We start from the raw sequence: 18850 nt of genomic DNA, 5'->3' as shown, positions 1-18850 counted from the left end.
GATGGGCTCATTAATTAATTAAGGAGTTAATTAATTAATATTTAATTGATTAATGTTTAATTAATTGAATGGTTAATTAATTAATAACTAATTACCTAGTCAAATGGACTAACAAACTTAGCCCATAAGACTAGGATGATCAGCCTCTTTTAGTGGAAAATGATTTTCCACTCAAGTCTATAAAAGGAGGCCCAAGTCATGAAGTCATAACATGTGAAGCCCTAGTAAAGATCATTTTACATTCTTTCTGTTTTCTCTTAGGCTAACTTGTGAAGAGAGCTAGCGCTCTCATTCTCCAACAATTTCATCCTTTCATCTCCTCCTAGCATGGACTTAGGGTGTGTTTGGTAATGGTGTGAAAATAATTAGCTATGAATTAAAGCTGCTGTGAAGTATAACTAGCTGTGAAACAAAACAGTTTAGTGTTTGATAAATTTTGTTTTCAAAAGTGCTGTGAAGTAAAAGTAGTTGTGAAGCAAAGCTGTAGTGTTTGGTAAATTTTCATGTAAAAGTGCTGTGGATGTTTATAATGACTAAAATTGACATGTTATAGTTGAAAATGTTTTTTTCTCATTTGTTTGGCAAAAAAAAAAGTGTTTTTCGCTTGTTTTTCAATTTTTTTTTTTTACAAATTAATATTAACTTTCATTTGAAAACATAACTATATAATATTATCTAACAAAAAACTATAACTAACATTCGATATCTTTTTCAATTTAAAATAAGAATTAAAAATATTGGAAATAATAACAAATACATATTAAAGCGTCTAAATGGATGCACAAATTAAACTTGTAGCAGTGTTATTTCTCAGTTGCTCCATCTCTTGTGCTCCCGAACCCTGGGTAATATGATAATCTTCAATCTGATCTGCCTCCTCACTTACGATATCATTTGGGTCATCCTCACTTTCATTAAAATGTATATCATGGTTGGCATGCCTTCGTATGTAGTTATGAAGTGCCATAGTTGCAATGACAATTTTAACTTGCTTCGTGAACGAGTAATTGGTTATGTCCCTTAAAATCTTCCACCTTTTTTTCCATACTCCAAAAGAACGCTCAATGACACTCCTAAGGGAAGAGTGCGCGTGGTTAAATATCTCTCTAGAACCTCTTGGTTGGCTACCTCTGCGGAAATCTAGAAGATGATATCGTTCACCCTTATATGGTCCCAAATAACCAATCATTTGTGGATACCTAGCATCCACAAGATAATATTTACCTGTCAAATCATTATATGTTTAATTATACTATAATTTTAAACTATAAAATTGAAAGTTCAACATTATAATATTGAAAGTATAATATTACCATTTGGAGGTTTAGGAAAGTTTAAAGCATCATTTTGTAAAACCGACATGAATACTCTTGTATCATGTGCAATGCCTTCCCAACCTGCACATGCAAATATGAATTGCATGTCAAAATTACATGCAGCCATTATGTTTTGAGTCGGTATCCCTTTCCTGCCTATGTATGGTACTTGATCTTGAGGACGTATCGAGGCATGTACATGTACACCATCAATAGCACCAATACAATCCTACAAATGATGCAAAGATAAACTTCTCAATACATGTAACTTAATTAACAAGAAAAATCATAAATTACTAGATCAAATTATTACCTTAAAATGAGGCATATATCTAGGATCTCTCAATATTTATTTAGGGGTACCGTTAAACTCATCTTCCGAAGGTTTGATGATATCTATTGCCATAAGACATACACAATCAAGTAAGACACTAAAATATCTACTTACGGTCTCACCGGAATGTTGAAAGCGTTCTTGAATTAACCTATTTCCTACCTCATGTCCTAGAGTGTGCAAAAACATTCCCAACATCTCAGCAGCACTCATTCTCCTTGAACCTTTCAACCCATAATGAGTTTCCAAATCAGTACACTTAGCAAACACATATTTATCCATTCTAAACATATCATGACACCGACGTTCATTCCCATCTAAAAGCTCTCTCAACCAAATATTTCCTGTTTGGGAAGAAATCATACAAGGAACTTTATGAATATATTTTTCATAATAATATTCAATAGTGCGAACACAAAGACATATAACTTGGTTAAACTCCTCCTCATCTTCCAAAGTGTCCATATTGTAATAAAATAACCTGCAAATTTAAGATTTATTTATCATCAATCCATATTTCCATCATGAACAATAGGAACCAAAAAATAAACAACTAAACATATAATACTAATCAAGTTCCAACCATATACTAATATCCAAATAATAGTCAAACAAATTATAATAATCCATCACTTCAGGAATACTACTAGCTTGTGAGGTTGCATGCATTACTGAAGTAGCAGTACTCCTAGTTTCAATTGCATCAACCATTCGATCAATTTGTTGTGACAATTTCGCAGCACCTCCTACTTTTCCCCCTCTTGTAAAAGTTCCTTTGCATTTCTTCTCTTCAGTTGCTTTTCTTTTTCCCTTCCCTAAAGAACTTTCAGTAACTTGTGTGGTTTCCATTGTGTGAGTTGTATCATCGGAGTCACCACTACCTTCGAGTGCAATATCATCACCATTTGATGCTTCTTGATTTTCGGACGGAAGTACACCAAATGAGGGTGCCCAAGCATGTTGGCTAGTGGCCACAGTGTTCATAAACATCCTATCAAGCTTCTGCTCCATATCAGGACTAATGCCATTTTTACGAAATTGTGCATACTTCTTGTTTTTCTGCATATCAAAGAGATAAAGTCATGATTATATAGCAAAAAGACAATAAAGTCATGATTATATAGCAAAAAGACAATAAAGTCATGATTATATAGCAAAAAGACAATGAATTCATGATTATATAGAAAAAGACAATAAATGAATTCATGATTGAGATTGATCAGTCTGCACTATCATCAATTAGTACTATATAAGAAAAAAAATCTAATTGGAAATTGGAAATTCTAATTAGATTGATCAGTCTGCACTATCATGTTTATGTTTATGTTGTGAAATGGTTATGCAATGTCTTGAACCGGGTTTGTTCTCTTTGTTAATGGGCATTCTGGTCAGTAACATTGACTTCTTTATTGGTGTATGTTGCAAGTGAAAAGGAAGATAGATTTGGTGTATTGTAGGGGAAGTGTCGGGTTGATGGGTTTAATATCCCAGACAATGTATTTTTCTTGACACAACCACTGTATACAAACTAGCAAAAGGGTTGAATGTGAATGAAGGGTTATCCAAGATTTTTTCCCTTTGAAGATGTGGATTGCAGGGCATCGATATGTTAGGCAAATAACTTCTATTTTAAAAGCAGAAAAGATAATGGTCTGAACTTTACAAACCCAGAATGCAAACATAATCTTAAAATACCAATGTTACCCATTTCCCATACAAAAAGTTGCAACAAAAATAAGAGAGGGCACTAAAGGCATGATGATCATTCGAGTTCAGCATATAATGCAATGGAACCAATCCATGTTTTTTATCTGTCTACAAATGCTCAGTATTTTTTTCAACTAAACATAAAACCAAGGATCAAAGACACTACATGATGGAAAAGCAAGAGGGACATGAAAGGTGGCTCGGACCTTTACTATGTCCAATAAACATATAATTATATATGATATATTAATCATTTTATTGAGTCTAAATGCATCATTATAAGTAATAGTAATCAATCCCAAATCAAAGAAAGCAGTGGTATGTACTAAAGTCAATTTAAGACAAATTCATGATTATATAGAAAAAAGATAATAAATGAAAAATTTACACACCTGAATTTTACTCTGCCACCAATCGTTAGAAGCATCAACAGTACCAAGTTTGGGATTCCACCCCAAACCAGTTTCCTTCCCTTTTAATTCTTTCCAATATTTCCATTGTTCTTTATGTACATCTCACTTATTTTTCAATTGCGATTTAGATAATTCTTGTCCTGTCTCTTTAGCAAAATTGATCCTCAAACTTTCCCATCCTTCCTTTTCAAAGTGAGTAGTAGGACGGTGTTCTGCCTCTACTTCCTTGATACAAAGGTCACAAAATATAAGTATATTATGCTCATTCCATACAGCCTTAACTCCTGAGTCATTCTCTTTCCCATCTGTATATAAGTACTTGGTTTGAATAATAGACTCAAATTCTATGTAGGAAAGCTCACAGATCAGACAACAAACACAAACTAGTGTTCAAAGTGATGACTGAATTAACATTCTCCTCTGATGACCAGACTTGTCTCTTTAGACCAAGTAGAAGATTGCATTGCCTTTGAGATGACTCAGTTTCCATTTTTCCATAACCAAAAGATAGCTAAAAATAAACCAAACTGCAGCTTTGAATCACTAAAAAATACCAACAATAGCAAATAGATGACATAACAGATAATTTTATTCATCAATCATGTATTGCCAAGATAAACATTCAATCCAATTATCCAAAACCCATATGAATTGCAACACAATGAATCAGTCCTGCATATCTAACATCACCCCATAGCAACAACCCACCATGTTTATAATCAGAAACGTAAAGAAATCATGGGAAACAGTCAATTCACGCAAATTCACGCATCTTTTTGTACAACAACAAAGCTGAATCAAGAAGACCTGAGTCAAAACAACATGATATTTGGTTCTTTCACATTAATAATAACTAACCCAAAAATTGAATAGAAACCCAGTTGATATCAGCAAGCACTAATTAACTAAGATGAAATTCCCAAACAGAAATCAAAATTCAAACAGCAAGCTCGGCCTCACTTACAGATATAAAAAATTTAGGAACCCTAAATCAAAAATTTAGGAAATTTTGACAGAGAGAGAGAAACATAGAGCACTAACCTAGCTATTGGAGACAACGACAACAAACAAATGGAGACGACGACAACAGACAAATGGAGACGACGAGAAGAAAATGGTGATTGAAGGCTTTCAAGTTGCAGAGACTGTGAGAGCGAATGGAGGAGAAGACAACATCGTGAAAATGTGAGGGATAGAACATGTAATTTTTCTAAAATGATCAAGGGTATAATTGGAAATGTAAATATTTCATTAAAAGGACCGGTTTTTTGTAACTCATAGCTGCTTTTAAAAGCAGGGGAGAACCTGCTTTGCATAGATACGGTCACTCACCTCCAATTGTCATAAAAAGCAACTTGATTAACATTTACCAAACACCAATTAGCTACTTTAATTGTGTGTCACCTCACAATTGTGATAAAAAGCTGTTTTTCCATGTTTACCAAACGCAGCCTTATTAGAGGTCATACACTTATGTGACTAGAATGATCAACTGGTGGAGAGATTGTGGATTTGCAACTTGATGGGTTTTCGATCAAAAGAACAAGGTATGAATCCTCCTTGGTTAAATCATATTTTATTGCATCATATTTTAATCCGAAGCATGATCATATGAATTTTAAATTCCACTGTGTTTATATGATCAATTTCTAACAGAGCATTGTTCAGATTTATTGCTCACAATGTTCACAGTTTTATTTAATTACCCAACTTCCTTTTGCAGCTACTAGGTCCTGTTTAAATTAACCCAATTCTCATTTGTGGTTTTAAAAAACTCAAGCTCTTATCTCTTTTTTCGATGTACTCTCTATTTTGCTAAAAGTATTCCTTATTTTTGTGAGTGTGAATGTATTTAAATACTGTTAGAGTTTATCAAATATTTTAAGTTTCTTCTAGCTTTCTCAAGCCAAAGGAATTATCAAGCTGTTCTATTTCAATCTTGGTATTGTGAGTGTACGCTTGCTAAGGTCACAAGGTTGTTGTATCCTGGAAGGTAGGGCGCTATAACCTGCTACACTGAGATATATTTTGAGGGGCGAAATCTACTCGTAAGGGCAATGTTCTCACAAGCCTCAACCTTAATTTTTGTTCCAAGCAAGTATTCTACACCATCAATTTCCAACATATCATAATCTGGATTAAATGTCTTTCTTAGTTCATGTAATTAGTTGAATGTTTGTGATTTGAGTGCAATTGGAATTTCATTTTAATATGTTTGAAGGCAAGGCAAATAAATTTATTTTTGTATTGATCAATAAAGAGTCATCAATGTTGATGATGTTGAGAGTAATGTAGAGCAATGTCCCACATCGGAAAACTAGAGCTTAGCAAATGTGCTTATAAGTCTTGGGCCTCTCCACCAATTGCCAATTGGTTTTGGATTAGATGCTCTAATTCTATCATGGTATCAGAGCCAGGTTATCCGCGTGTAAGGCCCAACGGCTACACGTGCTCCCACATCACCCAATACAATTTGTTCACATGTAAGGCTCAAAATATCGCCACACGTGCGGGGGCGTGTTGAGAGTAATGTAGAGCAATGTCCCACATCGGAAAACTAGAGTTTAGCATATGTGCTTATAAGTCTTGGGCCTCTCCACCCATTGTCAATTGGTTTTGGGTTGGATGCTCTAATTCTATCAGATGACAGTTGTGAAAAAGAGTCCCGCTTTTACCATTTTGTATCTTGTGTTTTATGAATTCAAGGGAAACGTCTATCAGATGTTTTCAAAATTTACACTAAAAAATCAAGTTGTATCTTTGTGTTCTTCAAAAAATGTTTTCTTAATATGACAACCAAATGTATTTTACACTTGATTTTGGTTTTGGAAAATGAAAAACAATTTTACAAAATGTTACCAAACACAAAACGTTATAAAGAGAAAATAAGACCAAAAGTAATTGCATAAGGATGTTAATCACAGCTTCCACAGCTGGGTTTGGGCCTGCGGAAGTGGGCTTCTGTCTTTCTTCTTCTTCTTTTCTTCTCTTGGGCTGGGCTAGGAATTCTTCTTTTATTTCTTTTTGGGCTTTCAATTAAAAAACTACAAAATGTAAATAACTTAATTAGTTAAAAACTCATAAAATTCTTAAAATGAAATCTAATCTAAATAAAATAAATAAAAACCTAATAAACTATAGAAAATAAAACCAAAACTAATAAAACTAAATAATTGACTAGTTAATTAAAATGAGAAATAAAATGCTAAAAATGCTAAAAGACAAATACTAGAATGTATGATTTAAAGGTTAAATAATGTTATAAAATGAGCTCAACACTTGGATTAGGTTCTCTTGAATTTTTCTTCACACACAATGATACAAGTTATCCTCTTCCTTCCCTAATTACGATTCCCCATCTGACTAGGATTGCAATATTGGGCTTGTGCTCGTCAATCTACACGCCTTGGGCTTTTAGTCGTCATTCATGGCTCAATGCCAATTGCGGTACAAACAGTATGTCAACACACTTTAGCATTACAAATGATTCATATAAATCACTGCACTTTCTAACAAAAAAAATATTATTCATATAATGTCAAATATCTAAAGTACAATAATCCTTTCTAACACTAAGTAGTGCTTATCTAATCAAACATGTTATATAACTGACGCATGCAGTTCCAAGTATAAACTTTTAACTCTAATTTCCTTCCACATGCATGTTTGACAAATAAAAAATAGCCGGATAAAATATAGGGCTAATTACAAATAAGTCAATAAAATATTTTAAAATTACAAATAGGTCAATAAACATTTTCATAAATTCCAAAATAGTCATCATTGACCTATTTGTAATAAATGAAATTATGCATTTTACAAAAGAGAACATAACAAAAACTATAAATTACAACCACTACCACTAACATCACTAACTAACGAATGAAAATTTCAATAAATTACAAAAAGGTCAATCAATGCTTACCCATCGATGATGTCAGCAATACATCCTAATTTTGAACATTACAAAAAGGTCAACAACTAACCAAAAGCTGACACATGTCCAAAGTAAAGGTCAACAACATTTTTTTCCATTTCTCTTTTTTTTTTACCTACAATAACGCGTAGCTTTTTTTCTTTTTTTTACCTACAGCATCGTGTAGCTTTTTTTTTTTTTTTTTTTCTTACATTTCTCCTCTTTTTACTTGCAGCAACATGTACGTTTTTTTTTTTTTAAATTTCTGCTCTTGTTTACTTGCAGCAACGTGTAACATATTATACACTGTGTGACAATTACTGATTCGAAATCAATAATTGTGTGACAAATACTGAAAATCAGTATCTATAAAAACCTAACCAAATACTGATTTTCAGTATCTGTGTGACAGTGTCTATTTTAATATCTATGTAAGAATGGGCTGGGGCCCGCACCTATTGACCAAAACATAAATATCAAAATTAAAACAATGGGCTAGGGGCAAAAGGGTAAAACAAACTTAAAAAAAAAAAATCAATATAATAGGCTGGGGCCCACAAAGGTATTGATCAAAATGTAATTTTTCAAATTATATGATTGACTAAAATGAGATAGCAAATTATGTATTGACCTTTTTGTAATTTACAAATTATTTATTGACTTATTTGTAATTTGCTATAAAATATAATTAGGTCCGTTGACTTTAGGTACCAAATTTCAATAGTTTTTTAGTTTAAATACCAAAATTTAATAGTATTTTAGATTAGGTATTAGTTGAAAAGTCAAACATAATAATATAGTAAAGGGTACTATAATTCACAAATATTACATCTCATGCCAGTACAATAAATAAAATGGTCAATTACAAATAAATCAATAAAAAAAATATTAAGTTTGTATTTAACTGGTACGCAGCAAAACAGCTTAGGATTTAGCTCCTGAGTTTTGGGCATAAGGTCTGGAACCTTAATTCTAAACCCTAAACCTCATTTATATACCCTGCACCCCATTTCTATACCATACATCACATTTCTATATCCTAAACTAAATTAAGGGCAACATTGTAATTTTATGCTCACAAGTACAATTAGCTAGACTACATTAGCCAACTTCCAAGACAATATAATAGCCTCAAGGACAAAAATGTCAAATGGAAAGACCCAAAACAAAGGGGCCAACATGTTTTTGACATACTCTAAAAAGTTACATTTAAATTTAGTAGTCCAATTGAAATATTATATGGTTTTCATGCTATTCTAAAACATTAATTATTAGAATTCGGTTCATAATCCTAATTTTCTAAATATAAGTGCTCTCAAGAATTTTAGTGCACAAGAACACTCAAGTATAGTTTCTTAGAAAAGACGAGAAGAGTTGAGAGATATGTGTAAATGTCATAAGCTCAACTGATTTATTTAGGAGTGTTCCTGGTGAAAAAACGTTGCGCATGTGATCACATAACAGAACGTTTGAAATATTAAAGCAAAGGGGTTGACAGTTTTGAAGCTCATGATACAATCAAACACCAATGGTATAACATAATTAGTATATACAAAATATGAAAGTTGAAAAACAAAAATTGGCACAGTAAGTATATATGCTCAACTAATTAAACGGCTGCCAAAGTAATAAGGATAAATATATATATATATATATAAGCCTTCTAAAGCTAACTAGTTAGCAAGTTAATATGAAGCTAACTATACTCTTTTGGTCCCACCATATAACTAATATCATAATCTGAATTGTCCATTTTTAAGGCTTAACTTCGAAAATCATCATTGCAAAAAATCAACTTAATCATCTAGCTATCTGTGATCAAATAAATAGACGAACACTACTTTCAATAAAAGCATATAAATAGTTGTTATTATAATCAAATTGCTAAATGACTTCTAATTTTGGAGATTTTTTATAAAGATGATTTTTGAAGTGGGGCCTAGAAAATGAACGGTTCGGATTATAAGATTACATCATGTGGTGGACAAAAAATGGTAGTTAGCTTCATATTAACTGGCTAGTTAGCTTTAGAGCATTTTCCTATATATATATAGTCCTTCCCTAGAGAGGATGTCCATATTTTTCAAATTTTGCGGATGTGTGGATTATCTGGTCACCATGTGGACTATCCGGTTGACAGGTGCTGTAACAAGTTTAGATGTGTGGACTATCCAGTCGTTGTGTGGACATTCAAACTTGCCACAGCTTATGTCGATCAGATAGTCCATACATCCGCAAAATTTGAAAAATGCGGACATTTTCTCTAGAGAAAATCCCCATATATATATATATGCAGGTCCTTTCAAGTGTGAGATCCCACATTTAGGCTTATTTGTGGGAATCTCTCATGGGGCCCACTCCATATTGTATTTCAACGATCTGAACTGTCTATTTTTTAAGTTTATATTCAAATATCATCCTTGCAAAAAATTAAGCAAATCAGAAATCATTAAGCTATCAGACCTTGATTAAATAAATATATGAATAAAATATTTTCGATAAACACTTGAAATTGTGATCATTTAATCAACGGTAAAATGGTTTCCTATTAACCTAATTTTTTGCAATCACGATCCTTCAATGGAGACCAAAAAAGTAGATGATTCGGATCGTTAAAATACAATATGGAGTGAGCCGCATGAGGAATTCCACAAATAATTAAGCCTAAATGTAAGATACTACACCTAAAGCTCTTTGTATATATATGTATCTATATATATGCATAAATGTCAAATATTAGCAACCCACACCACAATGAAAAACGTGTATAATTATATAAATATATAAAGTTATAATACAACTGGAACAATGAATATTGAAATTAACCGACCGTTTTTCTCAATTTGTAGTTTGAAATAGTAATTAGAATTCCAACAAAAAAAAAAAACTTGTATTCTTAAAGAAAGAATGAAAAGGGAAACTTTCCGAGAAGCATAAATTCAGTTTTCATTGATTTTGTATTTCATTTTTTTTCTAGTAATTTATCAATTTAAAACTGATGATGTAGCAGATTTAAATTGTAATAAATTGGGGTCCTGACAATATTGTTCTTTCTATATCTATTCAATTAACAGTCCGTAATTTTAAACCTCCTAACTATCCAAAACATTTTCCTAAACCCCTACCCAATTAGAAACTCTCTCAAAACCCCCTATAACTTATAATCCTAAATTACCCTTCTGACGCACTGATGCGCACTGACATCATTGTAACTGAATTTTACTGAAACTGAATTTTGCTAAAACTGATTTTTCTTTAATTGATTTTTTTGATTAAACTCAATATTTTGCTAAAACTAAAAATCAATATTTACTGAAACTGAAAATAAAATATTCCCGCAAAATGAAATATTCAAATTATAACTAAATTCAAAAAAATAACACCGCAAATAATAATTTAATTATAACATCACATTGCTTAAACATTCTATTACACCTAAAACGAAACAATTTCACATAAACACTAAAATTAATAGTTACACAGTTGCAAAGCTTTGGGCATTTTTTCAATTACAACTGAAACTAAACCAAAATCTTCATAACTTCAAATTCTCAAATCTTCAAATCTTCAAATCTTCAAATTCTAACTGAAACTGAACAATAAAACAATTTCAATAGAAATGAAATGAAATGAAACAAAACACTATAATTATATACAAAACATAGTTATGAAACTGAATTTTCATGAAGTGATCGAAACTGTATTTTCACGTACTGAAACTTAATTTTCACAGAATGTAACTGAATTTTCACGAAGTATAACTAAATTTTCACGAATTTAAACTGAATTTTCATGAATTGAAACTGAATTTTCATGATATCGAAGATTGAAGCACCCTCATTCAGATATTCATTGTTAAATCAGGCTTCGTACAAAACAAGAAGATTAAAAACATGGATTTTCATGATACATACATACATATATAATTATATAACCATTATTCCAACAAAATAGATATTAGTAAGACTGTGACTTTTTGTTGTTTGTTGTTAAAGGTCGTAAAGCAGTGCCTTAAAGTGAAATGAGTCTATTTTAGTTAAACTAACATGTCTACTGGAAGTCAAATGACTATTCATATATGTAACCAAGTGAGTTTCATTTCTTATTTTTGTCTATTAACAAACCGTAATCTTTGTTTCCCTCCGAGCCACCTAAATTTCTTTGTGTGTTCCCATTCTTCTTTACTTTTTTTTGTCGTTTCAAATTATTATTACTTCTTTCAAAACACACATTTGAGTCATCAATTTCCATAAAACAAACGTACAGGCACAAATTGCAATCAAAATTCAAGTGCAGTGAACACAAACAAAGTCTGTAAGCGACAAAACCACAAAGCATACAATAACCATATAAAAAATGAACAAAATTAAGTCTTAATCACCACCACTTGTGGCGAAGCCACCGTAGTGGCCGTGAGGTTCAATTTGAGTTTTTTTGTTTCATCGACAATTGGACCAATCCAAATACATAGAATTGAAGAGCACAATGAGGAGAAGAAGAAGGGTATCTGACTCGACGGAAATGGCTGCTGGAAAAGGCAGATCGCCGGCCGATAGAGAAGCCACTACCTTTGTGGCTTCGATCCGCCGCCGTGGTTGATCGGATGAAGAATCCGAGCACACCATCATGCTTAGGACGTCGAGAGTAAGAAGGCTTAGGTGGTTTGGCATTCCAACTTTGCTGGAAAAGGCAGATCGCCGGCGAGCACCACTGATCAGAGTCGCGGTTATCTGGGCTATTTGGGCATGATTTGGAGTGAGTGATGATAGAGGGAGAAAGAGGAGAGATACGAAGCTTATGGTGATGGTCTTGCTGGCAACCGTCACCGGACGACACCACATGCACTGGCGACAGCCGCGAGCAGATGAGTGAGAACAGAGAAGACGCAGAGAGATTGAGAGAGAGAGAGAGTGAGAATTGAGAAATAAAAAGATTAAATGACCAGGGCAGCACGGCTATAATCGGAAAATAAAAAGAAAATGGGGTCAAACTTAGCCCGGTGTTATTTGACCAGCGGGTTTTAAATTAGTTTTATTATGGGTGGGTATTTTGAAATAACTAAGCTATAATTAGGGAGTTTTAAATAGTTTACTATTCAATTAATTCATTGGAAAAAAATATTAAATAACGTTAAGTAAAGACAGAATAACGTTAAATTCTCAAATAGGAAAGACATTATATGAAAAGATGCAGTGTACGTGATCACATGCATGAATATTAAAAAATCTTGGCTGTTCACAAAAACTACACCAAACAATGGAGTTTTCTAAGACCTACTTGTTTTTATCATTGGCTCTTCTTTCACTATCTTTTGTTTCTTCGGATTATTCATTCCCTATCAAGAGGAAGGTGCCTTCAGCTCCGGATCGACCCAATCCATAACAACTTTCCACGAGCAGTAGGCACACCAATGAAGCAACTCAGCCACTGTTGATCGTCTCCCACATTATTGGAACAAGAGGAATGTGCCTTCAGCTCCGAATCCGAAGCATAACGACTTCCCGCCAACCCTAGACACACCTATTAAGCCAGCCTCTATTGTTCGTCTCCCAAAGTATTGGAACATGGTGCCTTCAGCTCCGAATCCTAAGCATAACGACTTCCCGCCAATAGTAGCTAGGCACCCGTAGTAAGCCAACCTCTGTTGAGCATGGTCTATATATGTATTTCTAATTTATTAAAAGGGCTTTTTCTCATACATATATTTGAGGCTAAAGTCAATAAATCTGGAACCACAAATTTATTCTATATTTTTCCTTTTAGCAGTTATGTTCTTTTTTTGGTATTTTTCTTATTAATTGGTTCAGTCAACTATCTCAAATCTCCACCTTTTGTTTTTCTCTCTTGAGATTGAATATAAGTTTCTATTAAAATCATATTCGAATAAATTATATCTGATTGAATTTGGGGTTATCAATGGCTCAAATTTTGTGTTAATTTAAGCAGCATTTGAATTGGAATCAGTACATATATATACATCTGAATTTGAATAGGATATACAAGACGTACTCAAATCGTGTATGAATTGTGCAAAGAACTCCAAATTTGACCATTCCGGTTGTGCAAAATCATGACGAATTATTCTGAAGTCCAAGTGACTTAGGTTAGACCTTAGTAGTATAGAGTTCATTTTTTTGAGTTTAACGATGTGTGCTTCGTTGAAATTGGAGTTCGGATGAAGGAGTTACGAATTTTTGAAATTAGATAATTATTTTAGGCAATTATTTGATTTTCCGGAATATTATTTGGAGAAGTTGGATTTTTTATAAAAATTCTGGAGATCAAAATAATGTTTTGAGACCATAGATAATTAATACTCAGTCTCACGAGTCCGTAGAAATTTTTGGAGCTCGAATGTATTTTTGGTGATTTATTTAAGTTTGGGAGAATTTTTTAAAAGAAGGAAATTAAAAAGAAATATAGACGCTGACGTGGCGTGATCTAGAGCGTCGATCACTCCGGATCGGATGGCCCAAAAGCGCCAGCACTTATACGCGATCTAGGGTGACACGATGCACGCGCAATACAGTGCACCCGTAATCCGGAGCGCACTCCAACGAACGACACAGACGAAGCCGAATTAGAGCCGCTCCTGCTGGATGACAAGTCATTTGCACTTGGGTCTTGATCCGTTCGTGTGACCCGCCCGCATCCTCCAACCCGCTTCGTTTCCTCTCACAGTCTGACCCGCCGGTTTCGCTTGACCCGATTCGGATTTAACCCCTTTGTTAGTGCTTTTTAGTACATTTTGTCCTATATTGAAAACTTGACTTAGAGAAACTTCCCAACCTCTTGTGCCTATAAATAGAGTTTAAGAGTTACTCACTCTAACTTTGGTTTCTCTTTCTCTCTCTAAAAAGATTATTATTCTTTTTATTCTAGAGCAAGCTCATATTTTTTTTTAAGCTCTCTCCTAGTAAAATATTTTGAAGTCTTCTTTTGGAGGAGAAGTCTCAAGTTTGAGAGCTTAGTTGGAGTCTAGCTAAGGAGGTTACAACCGTGCAAGGTGTTAAATTTCAATTTTTGGGGGTTTCGAAATTTTAACACATAATTAACAAAATTTCGTCCTAATTTCGACGATTTCGCCGAAAATTTCGAAATTTCGGCGAAATTTTCGGTTGGGGGAGGCGGAAACCAGAGGAAGAAGGGAGGAAAAGGCGAGCTGCCCTCGTCGCCAGCCATCGCCGGAGGCAGCAGATCAAATGGCGACGTCGTCGGAGGCAGATCGAAGAGACCAGAGGGTGATTGGGCAGGGAAGAGAGAGAAGAAAGAGAAAAGATCTTGGGGAGAGAAGAGATGAGGGAGAGGAAGGAGGAAAGAGAGGAGATGCGCAGGTGTGTCTCTCTGCAGTGGCGCTAGGACTAGGAAAGAGGAGATGAGAAGAAAGAGGAAGTTACGGGAAGAAAGGAAGAAAGAAAAGAGAAAGGAAGGAAAGAGAAGAAAAGAGAAAGGAAGGAAAGAGAAGAAAAAGAAAAGAAAAAAAAAAAAAAAAGAGGAAGTTACTGCCTTACGGGAAGAAAGGAAGAAAGAAAAGAAAAAGAAAAGAGAAGAAAAAGAAAAGAAAAAAAAAAAAAAAGAGGAAAAAAAAAGTTTATTGTTAATTGGGATTTGGGGCCATTGGACAATTGGAAAGAAAAAAAAGAGTTTGAGATTTCGTTTAGTTGTTTTAAACCCTAAACCCTAATACATTTATATATAAAAATAATTAAAAATACTTTAAAGGGTCTAAACCCTAATATCTTAGTGTGTAGATTATAAAGAATAAAAAGTATTAGAGTATATATAATATATAGGATTTAGTGTATGAATTATAAAATATGAATATATTAATTTCATTTATTCATTGTAATAATTTTATTTAACAGTATTTACCTCCAGCGCGCATTATATTCATCACATATCACATGAAACCTACCATATAATTTGGTTTCTTCAATATTTTTTATCAATGTATTAGATAATATGTTAAATAAACATATGGTAAAGTTTCATTCAAAATTTCCTTATTTTGTTAACAATTTCCATCGTTTTCGTCGAATTTTTGTCGAAATTTAAAAATCTTCGAAATTTCTTCGAAACTCGAAATTTTATTCCTTACAACCGTGTAAGTGTTGAATTAATTTACGTTGCTTGCATGACTACTTACTCGTTGATTAATCAATCCATTAATTTACTATTATTGCTCTGTCGGCTTAAGGACACTGGGACTAGGGGTCGGCAATGGGCCGGGCCAGGCTTTTTCGGGTTCGGGCCGGACTCGGGCTTGAATTATAGGAGCCCAATGCTGGGCTGGGCTGGGCTCGAACGGGCGGCCTAGAATGGGCCCAAAACCTGTTTAGACACATATATATTTTCAATAAAAAAATATATGATTTTAGCTATGTTGTGATTTGAACATGAAACTTCACATAACAAGTTTCAACTCTCAACCAACTGAGCTGACTAATTTATTTGTCAAGTTTGTGAATCATAACATATTTAATAGCTCTTTCATTTATTTACTTCAATAAATTAATAATATGCTTATTAAGTTATTATATAATACTATTATATTAGTAATAGTGCAATACCATAAATAATAAATTTTTTTTAAATTATATACAACATTACAACTATAATAAAACATAAATATACATATGTTTTATTATATATTTTATTACATATTTTTATAAACAAATAATGCAATTGTGTTGAAGATATATATGTGTCGAAATCACATATAGCCAGAATCCTATATTTTTTTTTTTTTTGAAGATATATATGTGTCTAAATAGGCTTTGGGCCCATTTTAAGCCTAGTCCGGCCCGGCGATGGGTGAGCCTTGGGCTTGTGTATTAAAGCCCAAGCCCAGCCCGGCCCCGCCCAAAAGCCCTATTGAGCTTCTATAATTCAAGCCCGAACTTGAAAAATGTAGGCCAGGCTAGCCCGGCCCGGCTCATTGCCGACCCCTAGGATTGGTTAACTCAAACTTTCAGAATACCGAAAAAATCGAAAATTACTCTGATCTTCATCTTTCTCACTCACTCACTTTCACGGTTTCACCTACTCCCCTAAAACCCAGAACACCAAGAACCAGACCAATCTCCCCCTTTCTATCTCTCTCACATCGTCAGTCACTGTCACTCTACTCTCCCATGGTACCACTCTTGTTTTCAGATTTCACAAGTGAGCATAGGGGCTGTCATGGCGTCCACGACTTCGATTTGGAGGAGATGAGTACTGATGGAGTCACAGCCCTCCACATTCGCAGGTGGGTTATAAAGAAGGGATCTATGAGATAAAGGGAGATGGAGGCAGAGAGAGATTGTGAGAGAGACTGAGAGTCTGAGAGAGAGGAAATGGTGAAGAAGGTGGAGAGTAGCGGCAAAGGTGGGTTCTAGATTCTTCAGGAATGTGAGTTAGTGGTTTTGGATCAATGGGTTTTGGATTTAATGGGTTGGATTTAGTGGTCACTTGCTGCTGGACTATGTATGGGCCCAGCAAACTCTGTTTTTTTTTTTTTTTTATGGCCAAGGCCCATCAAACTCTTAGTAACCCAATCTCTCTAAATCTCATTCACATGCTTCTCAAATTGGATTCTCGTACCTTTCTCATTCACATGCTTCTCTAGGAGTCCAGTAACCCAATCTCTCTCTCTCTCTCTCTCTCTCTCTCTCTCTCTCTCTCTCTCTCTCTCGATTTTCTCTTCTTCTCCGGCTAGTCTCTTTTCTTTCTTTGCTTCCCACGAACCCAATCTACCGCCGCTCATAATCCTAGTAACCCAGTTTCATAATCCCAGTACTTTAATAGAGGTGGAAATTAGTCAAAATGGTGGAAATTGTGAGAAAAATAAGGAAATTTTGAATGAAACTTTAAAACATGTTTATTTAATCAATTAACTACTACTTTGTAAACAAAAAATTGAAGAAATTTAATTACATAATAGATTTAATATGAAATTGGATGCTTATCATGCATGTTGTCGCACACTGTTACTTATTATACTAAGTAACTGCTCACTTAATTATTAAACAAAAAATTGAAGAATTTAATTACATAGTGGGTTTATTAAGAAACTGCTCACTAATTTCTGAAACTTAATTTAACATACCTCACGTTTATTTAAACTACAATTTTTTACACTTTATACATTGCATGGTGAAGTACATGAGTAACTTAATACCACATAGAGCTCTTATGAGGTTCAAATTGTTCATTGTCTTTATCATCCCTATTGTGGAATAGGTATACTGCGAAGAGGGTTGTGGTTGATTTTGCCGAAAACCATAATCATTTGAAGATAGTCTCTGTTTGTGCCCATGAGTTGCTATTTGACTCCATCCAATTATTAGGCATGGGATGTGATGGTTGTGCCCATAAGTTGCTATTTGGCTGGGGCTGCCCATAACCATAGTTACTACTTCCTAGGGCTGGGTAAAAATATCGAAATACCGAAAAATATCGATACCGCACCGATTTTATACCGAAAAATACCGATATCGAAAATACCGATGAATTCGGTAACGGTATTGGTTTACAAAACCCGGTACCGACGGTATACCAATACCGACCGTATATTGAAAAAGTATAATTAAAATAATTCATTTTTATACATTTCTATACTATATTGGTATACCCTAAATATAAGATACTTAGTATTATTACCTTTCTATATAATTTATAATTTTATGTAATATATTTATAATTTTCTATAATTTATATCAATATGATATAATATTAGTAATTTAGTATATTGTATAATATGATATAATATAGCAAAATATGGTATAATATATTAATATCAATATGAACTATGGATTTATGGACTATTTATGATTTATGTAATTACCTCAATCATAAATGTATAATATGGTATAATATATTATTATTAGTATATGGTATTAGCCATTTAGCCTAACGGCCCTATTAGGTATATGACCTATACCATATACCCTAAGGTTTAGAAGATGATATAAATTAAAAAACATGTAAACTATTAAGTTATTGACTATATACTATAAATTATAAAAAACATATGTAATAAAAATAAAAAACTCCAAACCCCAAAGTCCAAACTCCAATTGAAATTTGAAACCCCAAAATAAAGGATCTTGTGTACTTGCTTTTCCAATCTATATATTTATATACATTCTAGATAATAAAATTAATACCCTAAACCCTAAAG

The 18850-nt window shown here is 33.5% G+C and overlaps 2 pseudogenes; both read right to left on the bottom strand.

The window, feature by feature from the left end:
• Window positions 1-769: 769 nt before the first annotated feature.
• LOC147292817 (uncharacterized) lies at window positions 770-2115 on the bottom strand (annotated as a pseudogene).
• A 102-nt stretch (window positions 2116-2217) lies between these two features.
• On the bottom strand, window positions 2218-4260 carry LOC147292816 (uncharacterized; annotated as a pseudogene).
• Window positions 4261-18850: the final 14590 nt, after the last annotated feature.

This window comes from Dryas octopetala, chromosome 2 (genome assembly GCF_963921425.1).
Source record: "Dryas octopetala chromosome 2, drDryOcto1.1, whole genome shotgun sequence".
Classification (NCBI taxonomy): domain Eukaryota; kingdom Viridiplantae; phylum Streptophyta; class Magnoliopsida; order Rosales; family Rosaceae; genus Dryas; species Dryas octopetala.
Note: the sequence above shows the minus strand (reverse complement) of the source record. Positions and strands in the feature narration are given on the sequence as shown.